A 20,672-nucleotide genomic window follows, 5' to 3' on the forward strand; every position below is an offset into this window, starting at 1 on the left:
ATCCCAGTGTGTCATAGTCACTTTATAAGCTAGTAGCCAATTTTTATAACTATGTTTTCTCTGCTTCATTGCTCCGGGAATGTCTCTAGATGGCAAACCTTTTGTCATGTGTCTCAGGTCCTGTCTTAGCAATTTCTGTTCCAGAATAATTGTTGCATCGTATGAGTGTCGCTAATCGGACAACCTTTTCCCCCATGCTTTGTTTTTGTCTGCAAAACCTTGTAACATCAGTACATAATCCATCGTCTCTAGAGTTAATGGATTTCCTCATTTAACAGTCTGCTCTACATATTTGGAGATCAAATTTTTTCTTCATTCACAAATAACCATTTTTTTCCCGGATTTGTTTCAATCTTGTTTGCATAAATCGGCTTTTCATCCCTTTTCCCAAACTTCAGGTTTGCTCTCAGGAGTTTTGGTCACTCGTGGCCCTCTAAAATTCTAAAATGTGTGTATTTGTGAGATAATATTGCCTGTGGGAAAAACATAGTCCAAAGTTGCTAGCTGAAGACCACTATGCCAGGTTGGGTTACTGGGAAGGTCTCCAGGCATGTATCCGTTCTATATTTGGCGATCCCTTTCCTCAATTGATAGTGGTACATGTTTCTACCCGTGTGTATGCTGAATCAATTAGGTCCCTTACTTCTTCTTTAAAGTCGTCCTCACTGATCGCTGCTGGATTCCAATATAGATTGATCAGTAGGGTGGGACCCATTCCTGGAAATAATTTGGAACACCATTTTAGTTCAAGGCCTTGCATATTTGGGTTTCTGTGTTCCCATTTCACTACAGATATCACCCTGCCTATTTTCTAAGCAAACAGTATTCCTGAGCATTGCCTCCCTCTACGGCCTTTTGTTGCAGGGTTTAGTATTATTGTGAATCCGTCTAAGGAAATAGTTGAGCATAACACGATAGATCATATTTTTCAAATGTGAGGCCACCTCTTTTAAACAAATGGGCATGTCCTCTTGTGTTCCAAGATGCCAGAATTATGTTTCCCAGCAAAACCTGAGACTTCAGTCAGTGGTTTGGTTTAAGTGTCAGATTCCGACATCCAAGAGTCAAGGGTAAATCTTTAGTTAGTTCGACCATCTCTACTGCTCAGTTCACCTCACTTGTGGCTTCAATAGTAATTTATAATGGTATTTCAATTAGAGTTTAACTTGGAAGCCGTGGGCATCTCCTTAATTAAATAGTTTGTGCAATCTCCAAATGTGACGCTGTTCTTGTCAACTATCTTATCAGTTTGAATTTTCCTCACTTGGTTTTCGGTGTATCTTTCCACTTTCTCGCTTGCGAAATATATTATGTACTACTGATATTTCTAAACCAAATGGTAGGAGGAATGGAGCATTCTCCAGTAGCATCTGTAGTACCATCCATGAGTCTAAGTGCAAATATACCCAGTACAAGTCTTTGGGCCTGATCACAACTTTGGCGGTAATGCCGGCGGTATTACCGCTGGTGGTATTAGCCCTATCACCGAACTCCGCAGCGCTAATAGCGCCGGATCACGAGTTCGGCGGTAATATAATTCCCCATTCCCCATTGAGCCCATTCGGGAATGCCCCATTCCCCATTGGGCTCAATGGCGAAAATTCACACTCTCACCACCGGCGGATTTCCTGCCGGCGGTAATAGCGCACATTTTCAGCTGATTTCCCCCCAACGAAGAGCTGGGGCGAAATCCGCCGAAGTCCTGATTTGGCGGACCCTTAAATCCGGCGGGTAATAGCGTGACCATCGGATTTAAGGTTTACTGCCAAAGTCCTAAGGAGGCCCTTTGTCATTTACAAATTCCACCACCTTTATTTCAGATGAGCCAATATTAATTTTGGAATACAATAAAACAGTTTCAAGATGTTACCTCTGTTAAGGATTACATTTTCCTTAGATTTAACCAATGATTTCAAAACACACAATTATCCAACTCTCCTTTTGGGGATTCATTTGTTTCCCACTTGTTAGCAGTAGAATCACCTTTGTTTTTGATAGGAATATCAGGTATCAGGAGTCGTTTGATTACATCCTTATTGGTTGCTTTTGGTTTTTAGGTTTCCAAGTCACAAATGTCCTCCCTTTACTTTTCCTTTTGTTAGTTTTAAAGATTTGGAAGGTTTCTGGGGGTCTCTGGTCATCTACTCTCCCTATCTCACATACTGCATCACGTCTCCCCGAATGTCTATTGCTGGAGACTTCCTCTGCCACTGGGTTTATAGCCACCAATTATTCCTCATGCCTTACATTTTCAGCCGGAATCCTCAAAGGTTTTTGAACCATTGACTCAACTTGGTGGATATTTTGGGGCTCAATTGCGTACTGGCTGATGGTTTCATCTGTATTCTGCACCTCGTTCAGTTGGTGCTCTTCTGATTGCCTTCTGAGTATCTCCTACCCCCGGCCGAGTTGCCACTATAACAGGGTGTTTTTCCCTCTGGGCACTTGTTTGTATTGCTGCTGTTTTCATTTAAAAATGTCTCTGTAGTTATTGTCTGGGGTTCAGCCTCATTTCCTGAATGCCTAGCTGTAATAAAGCCTTCTAGAAATAACATTTTTGCATGCAACATGGCTAGCAGAGTAGCCTGGTCTTTCATTGTATCATTTAAGGCTTCATACAAGAAGGAGGCAAGGGATATTGCCAATGTAGACATGATGGATGTTAAAGTTCTCAGAAATTGTTGAATTTGCAAGTCCTTCCCTAAACTCTCTTCTAGATCTCAGTAGATTTTCTTCGGACCCAGAGGAGTTGGACGTCAAAGATATGGAGGATTCACTGATGTTAATTTTGGCCTTGTTGTCTCAGTTTTCCTCCGGGTTCAGAGATCTTGCTTCCAATAATGTTTTTTCCAGGTCACCCAATTGGTCAGCTGAGCTTTTGGGACCAGGTTTTTAATCTATATCCGCCACATGCCGTATACCTGGGTGTGACCTCCCAGAGTGTACTGCATGTGTCATTCTCTCGATTCGCTGAATGTCTGTTGCCGGTCTTGACTCAAGTGAATTTGCTTGAGAGACCAGTGCCACTTTTTTCGCCGTTTGTCCTGGGCTACTAGTTTGTGGCATACACAGGCCACCCTGCAATTTGGTGGTAAGGGGCAGTTCTACTTGATTGGTTTGGGTCCTCATTAGATCAGCAGTAGGGTCTACAGTTGCTTCAATGGTACCCCCTTCTCCAAATTCCTCCAATGTACCTTACAGTATCTCTGTTAGACCAGAAACGACCCTATAGTATGTATATTATGTTGGCCAGAAACCAATTGCATCATGTGACAAACACCGCAAATACAGAATCCTCAATGTAACCGAAGGACGTTCATTTTGTGAAATATCCACCATTTGCTTTTTTACTTTCTGTATAAAAACACTTTGCAAAATGTATTCTATGTTTCAAACTCATGCACAGTGCAAGGCCATGCCAAGCTTTATCTAACCAGCGGCCCAGGTGCCGGCCTGTCTTACAAACGTTGTAGCAAGAGGCAGTTAAAGCATGAATTATATTCTTTTAGCAGTACTCCTTCACGGAGAATGGTATTTTCTGCCTCAAAACTGTCTGACCCTTGGTTCATGAATAGGACACATAGATAACATACAATGGAATGTTTCTCTCCTACAAACATGATATCCTTGCTGAACTGAGAGCTTTATGTTCTCCATAACAAAAAGCTATCTCTGCTACTGTTGCTAGAATAAGTATAATTAGACTGAATAGGGACTTGTCATAACGTGTCATAATTGTCATGATTGTCAATCACCGAACCCTAGCCTCGAAAGATACATTATGGGCGGTTTGAATTGCCTTCAAAGATTACATGATATCTACATATATTGTTGCTTAAGCATTGCTCGATCTCTTGCGTTTCACGAGGTCTGGGTACACACGTTGCAAGACGTTAGACCCCAGTCGGCCGACTGAGAATACTTTGAAATAAACCAGACTTGTTTGGAAAATCGAACCTTGTGTATATAGTGATTGTGCCTTAGTTTCCATATGCAGGATCTTTACAGCCTAGCATCTCGCCGTCTGTAATCTCTCTTAAATTATGTAGGCAGTTTGCAGTAGTTTTTGCAGGGTCTCTCTTGAAATATGCAGTTACTTACTCTCAGTCTTAGCCAATGTTTTGATTTATTTAGATTCATCGGTTGAACCGATGTCGATGTCGATGAGGCTGACAATGGAGGACCTATGGGGTGCGTTGTGTCTCTTGCTTCTTAAATTATGGATGGTGTTACCTGGGGTGTGGCTCACTGTAGAGGGTGGTAAAGGTTGCCACAACTGAGCCTGAAGCGTGACATCCACCCCCCATCCTGCTGCACATCTCGGTCTGATTCCAGATCTCCAGCACGGTTGTTATTTCATTTGCCGGCTATGTGGCTTATTTCCGGCAGCCCATTGTTCATATTTCCTGACGGCATCCCATGTACTTGGGCTATAGTGGTTGTATTCTCTAACATATTTGTTAAATGTAATATCGGTTGAGTAATAGCATTATTATTGGTGACTTTTTTGTTAAGTTCTTTTCATTTCTCTTGACTCTGCCCGCTTCTGTCGTGCCCACCTCTAGATTTTTTAAATTTGACTACCGTTCTCTCTTGAGGCACTCACCATTTAGGTCTTGTCTGTTTCTTTACCAGAGTCACCTGAGAGAGGGCCATCAGTCACCAATTGTGCCATTTCAGCTTTCTTCTTCTTATTGCTTCTCAGGCTGTAACTGTTGTCAAGCAAAGCGCCCGGGTCCATTGTAAGGATTCTGCTTGCTGCCATAATGCTTTAAGGCTGTAAGGCAGCACTCTTGAAGCATTCGCCAACGTGCACGCTGATACGCGTTGTGGCTGTTATGAGTGTTGATGCCAGGTGAGGAAACAGGATGCAGAATATTCAGCGGGAGCAAAAAGTAATTGATTGCTGCTCTGTCTAAACACTCCTTTCACGGTCAAAATGGGTTAGAATGAAGCAAGTGATTTTTTGTAGGTAACAACTCCTAGACTTTTAGTAGACAGAAGTGGGTTTGGAAAATGAATCTGCCCTGCTCTAGGATGAATTTACCCTGCCTAAAACAAAACAAATGGGTCGGTCCTTTGTCAAGAGGTCCATAGCAAATTGTCCTGTGTCCAAAATGCTATCCTGACACTCACATTCTAAAAATCAACTGTCATGTGAAATGGGAAATGTCTTAAGCCTTGGAAAGTGTACAAATGTTCCAAAAGAAAAATGCTTCACTCCAAAACAAAAGTTAGATCCGAAGAAAGTTCAGAAATTCAGAGGGTGGTTCCCTTCCCCTAGATTCCTCTTCATTCAGCCTTGTACTGGTCTTTAAATTCCATTAGATTAAATAAACATATTATACAAAGTATCTTGAATGACAGTCTGGTTCTTGATAGACTACCTGGTGTATTCTCCTGACAGGTTTCTTCTTACTTCTTAATATGTCTCAGTTAAACTCTTTTATTATTTGTTGATATATCCTTAGCCGGATATTTCTCTTGCAGCATATCCTATGTTCAATTTGTTCTAACCCGGTATATTCTCTCATATGTAACACTTGTTTTCTTCATAAACAAATTTGTATTACTTGCAGTGCCTGGTGTACTCTCCTGCCAGGGATTTTCTTTACATACAAACACTTGTTCTCTTGTAGACAACACTTGTGACTTGAAATGCCTGGTATACTTTCCTGCCAGGGCTTTCTTATATGCGCCTTGCACACTCACATATTTTACAGTCTATTATATTAATTCTAGTTTGCTTCTTTAAGAAATATGGCAACTTTAGTTCCTTCTCATTTGCTTCATTCATCTCTGAAATTGCTTCTATTGCTGAAATGCCCCAGTGTTCCATCTTCCGTCAGGCAAACTCACAGGTCTGCTGTAGCAAGTATGGCTCCCCCCACTCGGAACCTGCAACATCTCATTGGCCTCCCGCTTCTTTCTTTCAGGTTCACCGCCTATGTCTTGTGGTTCCTGTCTCTCCAGTGGCTCTCACCTGCCATTTCCATGCTCCCCTGGGCTGCAGCGATGCAGAGGCAAATCTCTGGTACAGCTGCATGCCAGGAGGTCATCCTTCCGAATTCCTCCTCTGCCATTCCTGCAGCATACCGATCTCTGCAGTCTGCCTGTCGGTTTCTTCTGTGAGCCGGCTGGCTCCTCAGATCCTGCACTCGCCCCAGTATTCCCTCGGACATCACCAAGAGGACTCAACCTCTCCAGCCAGCTCCTCCCTTTCAGCTGGCTTCCCTCTTTAAATGTCCTGCTAGCTGATTTATGCTTGTAACAACAGGAGCGCTACTTGCGTTCTTAGCCTTTACCGATCTTCATTACTCAGCTCAGTTTTCTTGCAACAGTATTTCTGTCATTGGAATCAAGGAAGTCAGCTTGCAATAACTTGTAGGCAGAGTCTAAAGATGTATTTTCAGCAGTTTTGAAGCAGGGATAATTAGAGCTATAACAACATGTCATTAAGACATGGGGAATAGAAAGGGATACCTTGAAAGGAAAAGGGGTACCTGTTAAGGATTTCAATCAGGCGATACACTCTGCTCTCGGCCTAGTGTACAGCACAATGGAAAAACTTATTTGATATATAGATTCATTTATTTGAAAGATGTACCACTCGTATCACACCCCTTACTTAAAAATACCCCGGGTCACGCTGGACCAGGAATCAGGCTGGTTTGTAAAAGGTATTATTTATTTATTTATTTATTTAAGATCAAAATCACAATATAGATATTAATAGGTAAACAACAATCACCAATGGGTGACAGAACACATAATAATATCTTTAATACACTAGAAATAAGTAATGAGCAAAACAAATACAGCACAGAACTAATACTTTTGTGTTGGTTCAGATCAGATAGCACTATGGTTAGAGGTTCCCCCTGCAACACCCTCTAGCCCCCAACAGGCAATGCAAAGAGATGGAAGGAATAGTACAGATCAAACAGTGTCTCACTTCCCCCTTCCCCCTTTACACAGAAAGGGAAAAACGAAGTGGGCTTTTCAACTGTCAGTATGACTTTTAAAGTGGCTGAGCAAGAACTCTAAATGTACAGAAAAATGCTTCATTTATTCTAAATTCTTACAGCAGCCGCTTTGAACAGTTGCACACAATCACCAGCAACGATTTAGTCCAAAGAAAACAATTGAAATCTTAAATTCCAGGTCAAAAACAAATGGAAGCTATTTCACATGTGTAAACATTTCTCAAAATATGTATTTGTTGCAAACATTTCCGTGCACGATATTCGCGATAATGGGAGAATCGCACTGTTTTAGGTTCTATGGATAGCTATGGATGTTGGGTACACGTAGGAGTTGAAATGTTGTTTCTATCACAGAAACTGTGGGAGTCATAGAGGTTTTAGTAAAGGTCATCTTTGCGAGATAGGCGCGAGAATGGAAGAGGCATCAGTTTTAAAATCAGAAAAAATATTGACTATGGACTAGAGCATCCAAACTAAGCCACCAGGATGGCACAGGTAAGAGTCCGGAGTGATTCACGGCTCAGTCCTGGTTCCTCACTGTCCACCTAGGAGGGCTAGGCTGGTCACTCAAATGAAATTAATAGATCAAAGTTGACAAAGATGACTCGGAAAAAGGATGCTTTTACAGATAGACAGAATAAGATTTCACTACGGATTCAGACAATGTTACTGATTATGGAAGTAAGGATAGTTCAGAGGTTAAGAGGGGACAAGATAATGCATGGGAATCAACAGTTTCTAGCTTTCTGTTAATACTCACAAAACAATAGATTTAAGATTTTGGACCATCAGGATTCTGGATCATTGAATCGGATCTATCAGGGACAGACAGCTGGGCACATCGGACTGGACAAGGTCAGCAAGGCTCTCTGGTCACAGCAGGGCACAGGACTGGATGGAATCTGCCCTTCTTGGTTCTGAGGATATTTCAATTCAGCAGGCAAGCATTAACAGCACGCCTGGCTGTATTATGATGCTTCCCCTAAGCTTTTGGGGTTCTGTTCTAGAGTTCAAGGCCTAGCTGAGAATGGTTCAGCTATGCATGGGCCTTTGATTTGCCAGGTTTCTGGAGTCTGGAACAGGGAAGATGTAGATTTCAGATGCAGAGCGCTCTACCAGCATCAGGAAAGTGAGTGGATCTGTCTGTGTCTATGTGCTGTCCGCTGCCTCTATTTACGCTCTAAAATGATATCATAAAGGGGGTGTGTGGGCTGGCTTAGCTAAGCTTGCCCCTTTGAGCTGGGATAGGGTACACTTTATCTCCGCCTTGCATTTGGGGTGATTGGATCAAGGCCGGCTGATGTCACATTTTATGATGTGCTTTACAGTCCTCAGAGACCTCCCTTTAGCCACTGGTCTCAAAATCGGATTTTACACTATACACACATTTCTACATAAATCACCTTTCTATAAATCACACGCAAAGATGCCATATTTTGTGTAACATATTTTCATCAAAATCTCGCAGCTGTAGGATCTTGTTTTAACTTTCTACAGAATTTTGTCCTTTTTGCTATGCACACAGTTTCAAAATTTTATGCAACTTTCCACAAATGTGCGTGTTTAACATAGGGATAGGCGTGTACATTTTCACAATTCTAACAGTAATACATTTAGCATAAAATCACAGATATTGCCATTCCTATCCAGAACATGTCACACAGTTCTGCCGCCTCTTCACACGTGCAGCCAGAAATTAAATTAACAATTCTGTCATTTTTATATTTTTCACCATTTTGAATAGCAAGTTATGTCTTTTAAAATGTGTTCTTTGTTCATGTTTAACAACAGATGGTCGCTTGGCTCTGCCTCTTTTTGTCTCCCTGCAGTCCAAGGCATACCCCTTGTTCCTTCCAAGAGAGTTTACGACTGCCTTCACACCTCCAGTTTCCTGGGCTGCAACTTTGTCATTGTTCATTTGCCTTGTGTAGACAATAGTCTGGGCTAACCAGGTATTATAACCTCTCTGTGATTTTCTGCTGAGAGGAAGGCCCTCCTTCCAGGAAAAAAAATGTTTTTCCAGTTCTTGCAGCCTCAGTCAGGCTAATTAATTTTTAAATCCAGCAAAACTAACTTTGTTGCATCAAACATAATACATTATTTTCTTAGCCTTAAATCTGTGGGATCGAAAACACAACTAAGATCTGTATTCCTTTTTGGCAACAGTCCTTTTTCTGTTTGCTAATCCAGCAGGCTTTTGAGGTTTAGCTCACTTTTTAAAGTTTCATCAGGAACTCCGCTGACAGCTGTCATTCAGGCGCCCCAGGGTACTGCACCCACATGTTGGTATAGGGGCTGTCAGTTTACAGACTTTCCAGTTTTCTAATGAATGTTTTGCTCTTCATATTAGGACTTTTTATATTTACAATGCTTCATTAGATACATGAACTTTAGCACCAGGCAAGATTTTGAATGTAAAAGTGTTGTGTTATATGCATTTTGGAGTTTTTAGTAACAAAGCTAATGACATTTGTAGGCAAATGTTGGGGTTTCATTTGCAAAGTGCTGCTTCTCTGTCTGCACTCGGTTTGCTGGTCATGGAGCCCACTGGCACAATTCAGCAGCGTGTTCTCTATCCCACCGTATATGCACGATGGGTGGCAGATTGTGCATCCCTCTTTTTGTGTGCTGGAGCACAAGGTTTTGGTAGGTTTTTAGCTTACACAAGGGTTTTGCTGCCATTGCTGCTGTTTCTTTACCCATAACTGGCAGGGTGATGCTGCATAGAATAGCGGAGTGAGTTAATACATCCCACAGAGCATGTCTCATCTGATGATGCCATGACACTCTCCTGTGGATTGTATTGCCCCATGTAGTCCTTCTCATATAGCCATTCCCTGAGTCAGGTTCAGGTAGTGCCTGCTGTCCCCTGGCCAGATGGGGGAAGCCGCAACTGGAAAAGGAGTGATGATACTATCAGATTCATCACATCATGCTTTGCTCACATGGGAGCTGGGTTGCAGGAAAGCTTTGGAATGCATGAAATACTGAGGAGAGGTGAGTGCCGTTTTAGGCTATAGAGTTTTCAAGACACACACAGAGAAATCATAGATTTATAGATGCTGTATTTACCTACAGATGCCGCTTTCAGTGTGTGCACTGTTCACGTTTGTGGATACTTCATAAGAATAGAAAGAGGTACCATTATAACTTCCACCTCAGATTATTAATCCATCATGAAGGCAATTACAGGAATGCAATTAGAGTTGACATGTGTTTTCTCTCTTTTTTCCTATCTTGTGAATTGGGATGACACCTATTAATGAACCCGTTGGTATTGCACTCATTGGTATGTCATTTTTTAACGTTATTCTAAAAACGCCACGATCATTGCGCAACATGTTCTGATCTATTGTGATTATGTTCTGTTTAATGCCACAGGTTTACAATTATAGTATGATACGCAATACAAGTGTACAGCCCCGAAGATGGTTTTTTCCAAAATTCATTGGCACATGTACACTTAATGGCCTACAGCTATTATTGTTTCGCCTCACTACCAGAAATACAACTAAAGGTTTTTCACAGGAATGTGGATAAAACAATTCCTGGTACATATATCAGAGTACCTGTATTTTTTCATAAGGACTTTACCCAGAAGCCTCACAAGGAATTTGATGGGCTAATATTACAAAGAAATGAATTTACATTTACCAAAATAATCTAAATAACAACGTTTAAATTCTTCGCAGCTCCTTCGGGGGCCAACTGAGAGTGCTAGTACTAATAGGGTGGTGTCACCTTATTTATTTTTGTTGTTTAGAGGAAAGCTTTGCCATAAATGGATCTCTAGTACAGTGGCACTGACTCTGACTCACCTAAAGAGGGGTGGGGCATATGGGCTTTTGACCAGAGACTGGGCCTATGTAGTTTATGGTGCCCTACAGCTGGTATTCAGGCATGAGACATTGGAAATGTTATCTACGTTAATCATAGTCCTCTCACGCAATGTATGGAATATTTATTTTTGTCTCGCTGTTCATCATTCTCTCTGTCCTTCCCCTCTAGTGTCTCTCTGTCGCCCTCTCTCTCTTTTCCCTCTGCTGGTCCCTTGTTCCTGCATACCCGAGATAAAGCTGTCTTGTTATTATTAGGAAGGGAGAAGCAGACAGGTCCCAGTTGAAGGGGTTTGAGGGCCAGGTTTTCTGCCACACAAGTGGTGGCCATAGTGCAGATGGACAAGTTATTAATATTTTTTAAGGTCTTCTGTTTTGTGTTGACCTTTACTACAAAGGTCCATCATATTCACTCTCCATTTTAATGCCCAAGATATGTCCTCAACCTTTACAATTAAAATGCCCCACTCCACATGCATACCTTGGCAGTGACTTACTAAGAAAAATAAAGCTTGCCTAGTAGTTTTTAATAAGTTGTAATTTTAACCTAGCTTCTGGCTTCCCTTCTTTCTTCTGTTGTGCAGAGGCAAACACCCCATCTAGTTATAGTATACCTCTTCCTTCCATTGCTTATTTGGGTTTTTTACACAGAATGAAGCCCCAGTAGGGCTTATTAGTATTTACAAAGTAAAGGTTGCGTCACTTTAAAAGTTGACCAAAGAAGAGATTGTTGCAAAATGCGTTAGATATTCACAGACATTTTTTACCCTGCTTTCAACTGTTTGGGGTGAGGTAGGTAATATAGTCAGAGATTAATTAAGCACAAGATGAGGCTAGTGTTATGCAACCTTAACAGTAAAGCCTGGGAATTCAACCATTGTAATGTTCATTAGGAATCATGTTCCCCATTATCACGGATGCGCCAATACACAACTCTCTTCTCCAGTGGCTGCCCTTTACCTATACTGAACTGAATTAATTCCTATATATGACATATTGATTCTGTGATAAAGCATGTGCAGCTGGCCTATAACATTGCACCAAATGAAGCTGCTTTTGCCCCCACATTTACCATTCTCATTGCCTTTTTTCCATTTGAAAACCTTAATCTACACCACATCAATGCAATGTTTTGCTAACATATGCTATGAAATACAGGATCACACCACTTGTCACATTAATTTGCTATCATTAGCAGCTACATCCAGTACATTTTAGATTACATTTGTGTGAAATTTTGCAGTAAATTGTACAGTTTGAAAAACATTTCGCTGAGGCATCCCGAATCCTACGCACTCACAAATCCGGCCTCCAAAATGGATGTCCCACCACCTTTCAAAGTCACCAACTGCCGTTTCCTACTCTGCAAAAGGCCTTCAGACAGTAACGCTCAACCAAGGCAGAGGTTTTGTGTTTACCAGGCCAAGACGGTCTTACTGATAATGGAATCTGACAATTTGGAAACGTTACACTGCCTGCCTTTCCATAGGTGAGCACTGCAACCAAACCTTAACTTTACTTTTATCAAGCCGGACATTGGGACTAGCCTGTAAATAAATATAAATACTCAGGACATTTTTACAGCGACAGAAATTTATCCACTTCCACAACCGCATGAAGCTCAAAAAGTATTACTTCCACTTTTGTTCTCCCCGTTCACTTAAGAACAACACAATTAGAAGGGCTGGTGAATGGTTTCCTATGTCCTTATTTGCAACTATGACTGTCTCAAATGTTCCAAAACACGCCTCTCCACTAACATTAAAAAGTAAGAGTATTTGCAACCATATTTATCTTGCCTTATTTTTGTTTTTGTTTGGACTAAGCATTTAATAGACTATTTAAAAGTGTGTTCTACTGTAATAAATGTTTTGTGTAAATCTGGCTCCTTGAAAGAATTACTCTCAAATAATATCTTCATGTTACAAGAAACCTGGCTGTTGCCAGCCCTTGATATCGACGGCTACACGGTTTTCCGGATACTAGCCAAAGAAGGCCTTTTGGGAAGACCATAAGGCGGTTTAGTGACTGGTTTAACAAATAACCTGTCTGCTCGATGTGTTAAGTCTAAAAACTTTATATTCTGGCTATTGATTTTGTGATCCCTGCTAACCCTCCCAAATGCTTCCTTATTATACATATATATGATCTGTTGGGTGCCATTTAAACTGAGGGTATCTTAGATCAACTTTTCAATCTTTTAATACAATGGCATATGAACAGAACTAACATTTAATTGTACAGATATGTATGGATTGAAGTCATGTCTGAGGTAATGGCGTATTATTGCTTTAATTACCATTTTATGTGGTCAATGAAACATTTTAATGTAGTGTCAGCAATTTTTAAGAAGCATCCATCTTGGGAGTTCAAGGGAAAAATCCTGAGATTAAATTAAATCTCCTACCAACAATGGGGGTTCTGGGCAGGAGGGGGAATGACCCAAGTGGCACGCGTTCATGTTGCTTCTCCCTAATCGAGGATGAATCTCTAAAACATCTTTGTTTATTGTGTCCAGGCCTTACTCAACTGCGAAGGAACAAGAAGATCATTATTAGTATTGATGAACCAGGTTGTGAAGATGAGCTTTGGTTTAGGATTTTAAATATAAATAAAATGTCCTTACTGCTAAAGGTTTTAGATTTTTTGGAAACTATTGGATTTTAAATGTGTTAGAACCAGTCTGTGTTTCGTTAGAATTCTTAAGTACACCTTACCGATGTAATGATGGTTTTAATTGTTGTTTATTTTGCTTTTTTAACGTGGACTAAGCATTTAATAGACTATTTAAAAGTGTGTTCTACTTTTGGACAAAAAATGGACAAAAATATCATTGCCCCTTATCCCCATGTTGTGGATGAATGTAAAATGTGCCACAAGGCCTCAAACATACAGGGACGCTATTGGTTGGATTTTTGCATGGGCTTTGAGTTATATATGTTTAATGGTAGAACTATGGGGGACATACCAGGGGTGGTTCATGGACCAGTGGTAATACCAGTGCCACCTTAGACTATCTGAGTGTCTGCTGAATGATCTTCACAATCTATCTGTAAGTGACATTAAATGGAGTGACCATGACAGGGTTTATTTAACATTCAGCCTTTCTAGAGACTGGAGGCCCGAACAAAGATAGGAGACCTACATATAAATAGTGCCGGTAACTGAGTGTCTTGGTCTTGACATTAATCTGAAAATGTTCTCCTGTTTTTGGCTGGACACGCAAGTGGAATGTGCACCAGTGTTGCACCATTTAACTGGTGACGAAATAGAAAATTGTCTCTATCAGCTAACTTCTAAATTTGACTCATTCACTGGTTTGTACGCTCAAGCTCAGACTAATGCCAAGGCCAAGTCCTTTGATAAAAATATCCAGGGCGCCAAAGATGTAAACAAAGAGAAATTCAATGGGTTGTTCGAAATGAGCTGAATAAGACGCAGATGACAAAAATCATTATAAAGATCAAGTTCAGGCATAGAAACTGGGTGAAATTGTGGAATTTCTTGGAAAAAAAAGCCCAATGGCAACAAATCTATAGGATCGTGAAGGTCGGTTCCACTAGAACAATATGGCAGGGATTTAGAGCAGCAGGGGGACATAATAATTCTCATGTGACTAACCCTATAAGTGCGGAATGCAGGTCAGAATACACCCGCTCTTTGCTATCATTGGGAAATTGGAAATTTCTAAAGCCCTAGGCCACAATGGGCTGGCTAATATCGTTCTTAAGAAAGGTCCTGAGATATGGGGTTCTCTAGAGTCATTATTTGTTGAAGTCTGCAAGTCCCATATCATTCCTGATATGCTTTCTTGATATTATCGCATCCTTTCCATGCTCAACGTGACAGGGAAGATATTTGCATCCTTTGTCCTCTGAGAACTTCAGCAGTGAGTTGGGGCCTCTCACATTCTGAATGATTTTCAAACTGTCTTTCGCCCAGGATGTTCCACTACTCATAATTTGCACCTGATAGACAGTTTTCTAGGAAGAGCAAAGGTGGGAGGTGGCCTGGGGTCTTTACGCCACCTTTATTGATTTAGGGGCTGCCTAAAAAAACCTAAATCAGGAGCGACTCTTGCGCAAACTTGAAGGGATGGGCTGCCCAGCATATCTTCTCCAGATCTTGATTCTAGTATACACGGACACAAAGGTGGGTTTGATGATGCTAGTCATTTTACAGATAGGATTAACAATACTTGAGCGATTAAACAAGGATGTTTATTGGCCCCCTCTTATTCAATATATACATGGCCGATTTCTCTCAAAGATTAAGAGTGGTGAACCATTGTCCCCCTAGGCTAGGCAGAACCCACGTATCCACCCTTATGCATGCTGATGACTTAGGCATCTTTGATCATATACATACAGGAATGTTACGTTCTATAAGTGAATTGGGTATATACGCTGGGGTAAACACGTTGGAGATCAACTATGATAAAAATAAGGCAATGCTGTACTCTAAACGCCCAATACAAAACTCCCTCTAGCTCTGGACTGTAATGTAATAGAATATGTTTCCAGCTATACCTATCTAGGTATTGAACTGCGGCTGTTTGTGCGATATTCAGAGCTGCTCTCTATGAAGTACAAGAGGGCATCACAGTTGACTGGTATGTTCTATAATTTTGTGAAGAAGCCAGCTGGATATAGTCTGGCTGGTTTTCAGAATCTTTATATCCAATGTTTCTGCCCGTCCACCCTATACGGGCTAGAGGCACTAACTATCCCAGACATGGATTGGCTTAAAATTCAGGAGGATTGTTTTGGAAACAATTATTAAACCTTCTGCAGTCAGTCCCTATCAAGTTTCTAATGTTGGAATTGGGAAATCTTTGAAGACCATGGCCCTGAAACGTAGCAGAGAATTATATTTGAAGTCAGTTAATACCCACAAATGTCCCTTATTGAGCCATTTGCTACAGTGTTACGATAAGGAACCTTGGAATAAAAGGACCAACTTTGCATTATTAAATAAAAGACTATTTCAAGCTATGGAATGGTCGCCTGCCACTTGCATTAGCGAGGATAGGCAGGATTTTTACAAGCTTAAACATCTCTTCAATAAAATAGAATCCTGCTGTGAGACTAGAACCTCACTAGTATTCATTTGGAGGAATTGAATTCTTATCCGATGCTCCTACAGTTGATTTATAAATATCTAATTAAATATCTAATACCCCCAAACATCTCTTATGCAATCCCCTGACCTGGAAGTGAGAAGGCTGTTATTAAGATTGTGCACCAACCAGCTTCTGGTCCTGTTTATTAACAGGCCTAGGAATGGTCTCTCTGTTGAAAAGAGACATTGTAGGATTTGTAAATTTAGACATATACTTTAAACCCCATGACATCTGATGATGAAATGTAAAAAACTTGGCACTGGGTAATTTGAGATCATTTGTTGGTGATTATAGCAAGATTAAAAGCAATTGGTTGTGTTGTTTAAATTCAGGTCTGGTACATTTACAGATTATGTTATATCGGATATGGGTTAGAGTGGAACCATTCTTGGATTTTGAGACTGTTCAAATTACCACACAGCCTGATTAAATGTTTTATAACTTGTTTTTGATAACAATAAGTTATGTATTTTTTATATATTTTATTATCATGTTATATATTCTGTTCTATGCTATGTGAAAAGCTCTTTTGAGCTGAGCACATTAACTTTAAATAAAATAAAGTAGTACGTCTCTTTCTATTGATTCTAAAGGGGGAGACGAGCTAAAATTATTACTAAAAACAAACCACTGACAGTAAGGGCCATTTAAAAACCCTTTCAGATACCGCAGCACATTTTTTCACCAGATGCGGTTTACAGCTAAAAAAGTAGCAGTGATTTGAACAGAAACTTTGCGAGCCAGGTAAGTTTGCTTTACAGGGGCATACTGTATTTTTATTTTGCTGGTTTTGCAAGTTACACTTAATCATTGACTTTTGTGGCATTTCAGTGGTCCTGTACTGAACCTGTCTGCATGTTCCTGCAGTGTACAAGGGTGTTAACAAAACCTGCATCATTATCTTCCTCCAAAACATCATTGAATACCTGCCAATGTACCAAAAATCATTGTGGGATTAATGTTTAAACTCAACATATCTCACACTTGCATCAAGTAATTTCATCCAATCCAAGTACTGCAAAACTGTTTATTTCCATTCTCAGATTTGGAGATTTCATGACTACATGTCCTGAATTCAAAGAATAACCCAGGATTCGATGAACATTCAGAGAATATGGCATTAATGGGACTTGCATCTGAGTCATAGCAGATAGTGAAGCATTGGTTCTGGCTAAACTGACAACGACAAACCCATACCTGAATAAGTAATGATGGTCCTCATGCCTTTAACTTTAAGGCATTAGGCTTCAGCCACACATTAAATGGAATGACACAGTAGTGCATATTGCAGATCTGACCCACCAAAGAAAGTTATCGCCTGTGGGTATTGTGTGTGCTAACTAAGCCCACACCAAATGAGGGTCTGCTGTCACTCTGAAAGTAATTCATTCTATGTTTGTGACTACGGTCTACAGCTCTCCAAATTAGGTGCTACAATGCCCTTCCGTATTATCACTCAGCACTACACTACAAGAGTCCATTCATTGCATTTTTATCGCTTTAAACATACGAAGAAGCATAACATAACTTGCAGTTATGTGGTAGGCTGTCTTTTGACCTTCCAGGTCACTAGAGAGTTATGAATGTGAAGGGATAACTCAGACCGATCTAAATGACAGTCATTTAGCAGCTAAGGCTAGCTAGGGCCCTCCAAATGAGTTACCTGAAGAATATGCTTGTTTCATGCTGCCTCAGATTGCATCAAATGAGGGTCAATTGGAGGAAAAGAGGCACTTTGCCTCTGCACCTCCTAATGAGTGTAACTGGAAGGTATGGTATAGGCTACCTCAGAACACTCCAAATGGAGGCCACGTGAAGACTGTGAGTAGGCTGCCATGCAATCTTCCAAATAGGTGCATTGTGTAGGCCACTTTTGTACTATCCAAATGCCATCACAGGATTATCCAAATGGGGGTCAGTTGAAGGTTCTAAGATGGGCAGTATCTGCGTCTTCTAACCCAGAGTCACTTGAGAGTTGTGTATGAGATATGCTGTCTCAGGAGCCTCCAAATGAGGAACTGTCCAAATGAGGGCTAGCTAAGGGTTACTTGAAAGCTTTGGTGTAGTCTGAGGGAGGTTTCCCCAAATGAGAGCTGCCTAAGGGCTTTGTGAATCAGGAAGCCTCCAAATGAACTGAACTTGATTGATGTTAGATAGTCTGCTCCATAACCCTCCAAATGTGATTAACTTAAGGTTCTGGCTGGACTGGCTCAGGATCCACAATGAGGGTTGCTTTAGGACAATGCTACTTCTGTTTCTTAAAATGTGTTATATTTAGGGGCTGCAGAGTTGTATGACTCAATCTTTTGACTTCTATGAATTTGGAATTAAAAATACCATTGATGTTTATTTCGTTTGTTATTACATGGCCTGCGTTAGTGGCTATGTAGTTATGGATAAGTTGCTAAACCCATAGGAATAGCACTTTTTGGGTGGCTTATAGCTTCGCTCCCCCTGGATGAATCTTCAACAAAAATTTCAGAAAAAGTATATGGTCTGCTCTGATTTTATTTGCACAGTTTGGTGAGGTTTGGTCTAGGGGGGGGCAAAGTTATATGGGGGGCCCAAACATTTATTTTTTTCCCATAGACTGAATAGAGAAAAACTTTGCTCATGCCTACAGCCCAAACCGCTGGATGGATTTTCACCAAATTTGCGGCTTGGTCCTGAAAGCGTGCTTTTGTAAATTTGGTGGAATTCCGTCCAGTAGTCTTTTTTTATAACGACCAAAAAGTAGGTCTCCAAAAATTAGTGATATCCATGTACGCTCAGCGGACACACTTCCCTGTTTGCTCCACGGACAGGACACTGATTGGATAACCGGCTTGCATTGTGTCCGCGGACATATGACGTGTTCGCTGATTGGTTGTGGTGAAGCGTGATGTGCATCACATTCTTTCGATGTGCTCGCCATATTGGGTCCGTGGATAGCGCGGCATGGGAGTGAGCATAAATCTAATTTTGGAGAGTGTGTTGGTTTGTAGGAGTGGCTGGAGAGGATGGGGGAGTGAGAGATGGCTCAAATTCTCTATTTTCTTTTAGGTGGGAGAAGGCCATGATGTGTTTGCGGTGTCCGAAGTCACTGCGGTTGTCCATGGACATACTAAACACTGGGAGCACTACTGGCTATTTTACTTTACTATGATGTTGGTTTTGGGTCATTAGTAGAGCATTGGGTGAAGAGGGTATGTATTGAAGAGTTTGTGCGTTGGTTGTAATTATTGTTTTAGAATGTTAATTGAAGTGGATAGGTTTTGAGGTGGATGTTTTATGTTTTTGGGTTGTGGTCATTTGGTAGGTGTTTGCTTCAATGGGTCTCTTATGATGCAGTGGTTGTGGTCAGGGCCATAGGCCTTTTGTCCATGGCCTGCTTAGAGGATGTGTTTTCAAAAATGTGTGTACTGATTGGCAGTAGTGTATTAGTGTTTATAGGATAGTGAGATGATTTGTGTTAGTTTGTTTGTTGTATTGTGTTCAGAATGTTGGTATTGAAGACTCTGGGCATTTTGGGTTGTATGTATTGGTGAGGTGTTTGTTTGCATGGCTGTGTTATGTTGCGGTGTTTATGAGTCTAATTATTATATACTTACTGTTTCCTTTATTGAGGCTGTATGTAGAGTTTCTGCCAGGCCATGCAGTCAAGATTGTAGGGTTTGGCAACAAGCACTGCAGTTAAGATACCCATGGAAGCAAACATTTTGGATTGTGGTCAATGGTCAGGTGTTTGCTTGATTGGGTGTGTTATCTGTGGTGTTTGTGAGTCCAATCATTATATACTTACTGTTTGACTTTTTGTGGTTGTATGCAGTTTTTTCATGACATGGGTAATCGGAGCAGACATTCTTTTTCAATCTCTGTGATAAAAGAAAAGATCACATGTTAGTGTAGGTAGTTTATAATGAGTATTGCATTGCATAGTAGACATTTCTGTATTTTGTCGACCCTCATAGTTAGTACTTTAGAAGGACTATCGTTCACACCAGAGTACTATGCAATGTGGGTCTGTGGGAAAAAATCCATGCTGGATTAAAAAAAAGAACTTTCTACGTTGTGGTACAATATATTTCTTTGATTTATTTCAATAGGAGGAATTAAATAGGTTTATGGTTTTTGATATGGAAATGGTGGTAGTATTGTTGCAATTAGATAGCAGTTGATGTATTCTAATTGTTTATTTCTTGTTCTATTTTAGTGGTATTCCTCTATCTGTTTGCTTGTTGCAGAATGTTGGGGCAGTTAGATACCTGTTGGCGTATTCTAACTGTTTCTTTTTTGCTGCTTTTTTGCAGTATTTTTTTATGTGTTTGCTTGTTGTAGAATTTTGGGGCAGTTAGATACCTGTTGGTGTATTCTAACTGTTTATTTCTTGTTTCATTTTAGTGGTATTCATTTATCTGTTTGCTTGTTGCATAATCTTCAGACATTTAGATACCTGTTGGCGTATTCTAACTGTTTATCTCTTGTTTCATTTTAGTGGTATTCATTTATCTGTTTGCTTGTTGCAGAATCTTGGGGCAGTTAGATACCTGTTGGCGTATTCTAACTGTTCATAGTTTTGAAGTTGAAGTTTTGTTGATGTTCATGCACAGATTAGTTATTAAATTTTCGTTTTAAGAATATTAAGTAAGTGTTTACAAGATGTGCTGGTAATCTCTGTTTTAGAGTAATGGTGGTATTATTAAATTTGAACCATCCAAAATACTTTTTTATATATGCAGTGTACAGACC

The sequence above is a fragment of the Ambystoma mexicanum genome, chromosome 6q (assembly GCF_040938575.1).
Source record: "Ambystoma mexicanum isolate Mex_15411 chromosome 6q, UKY_AmexF1_1, whole genome shotgun sequence".
NCBI lineage: Eukaryota > Metazoa > Chordata > Amphibia > Caudata > Ambystomatidae > Ambystoma > Ambystoma mexicanum.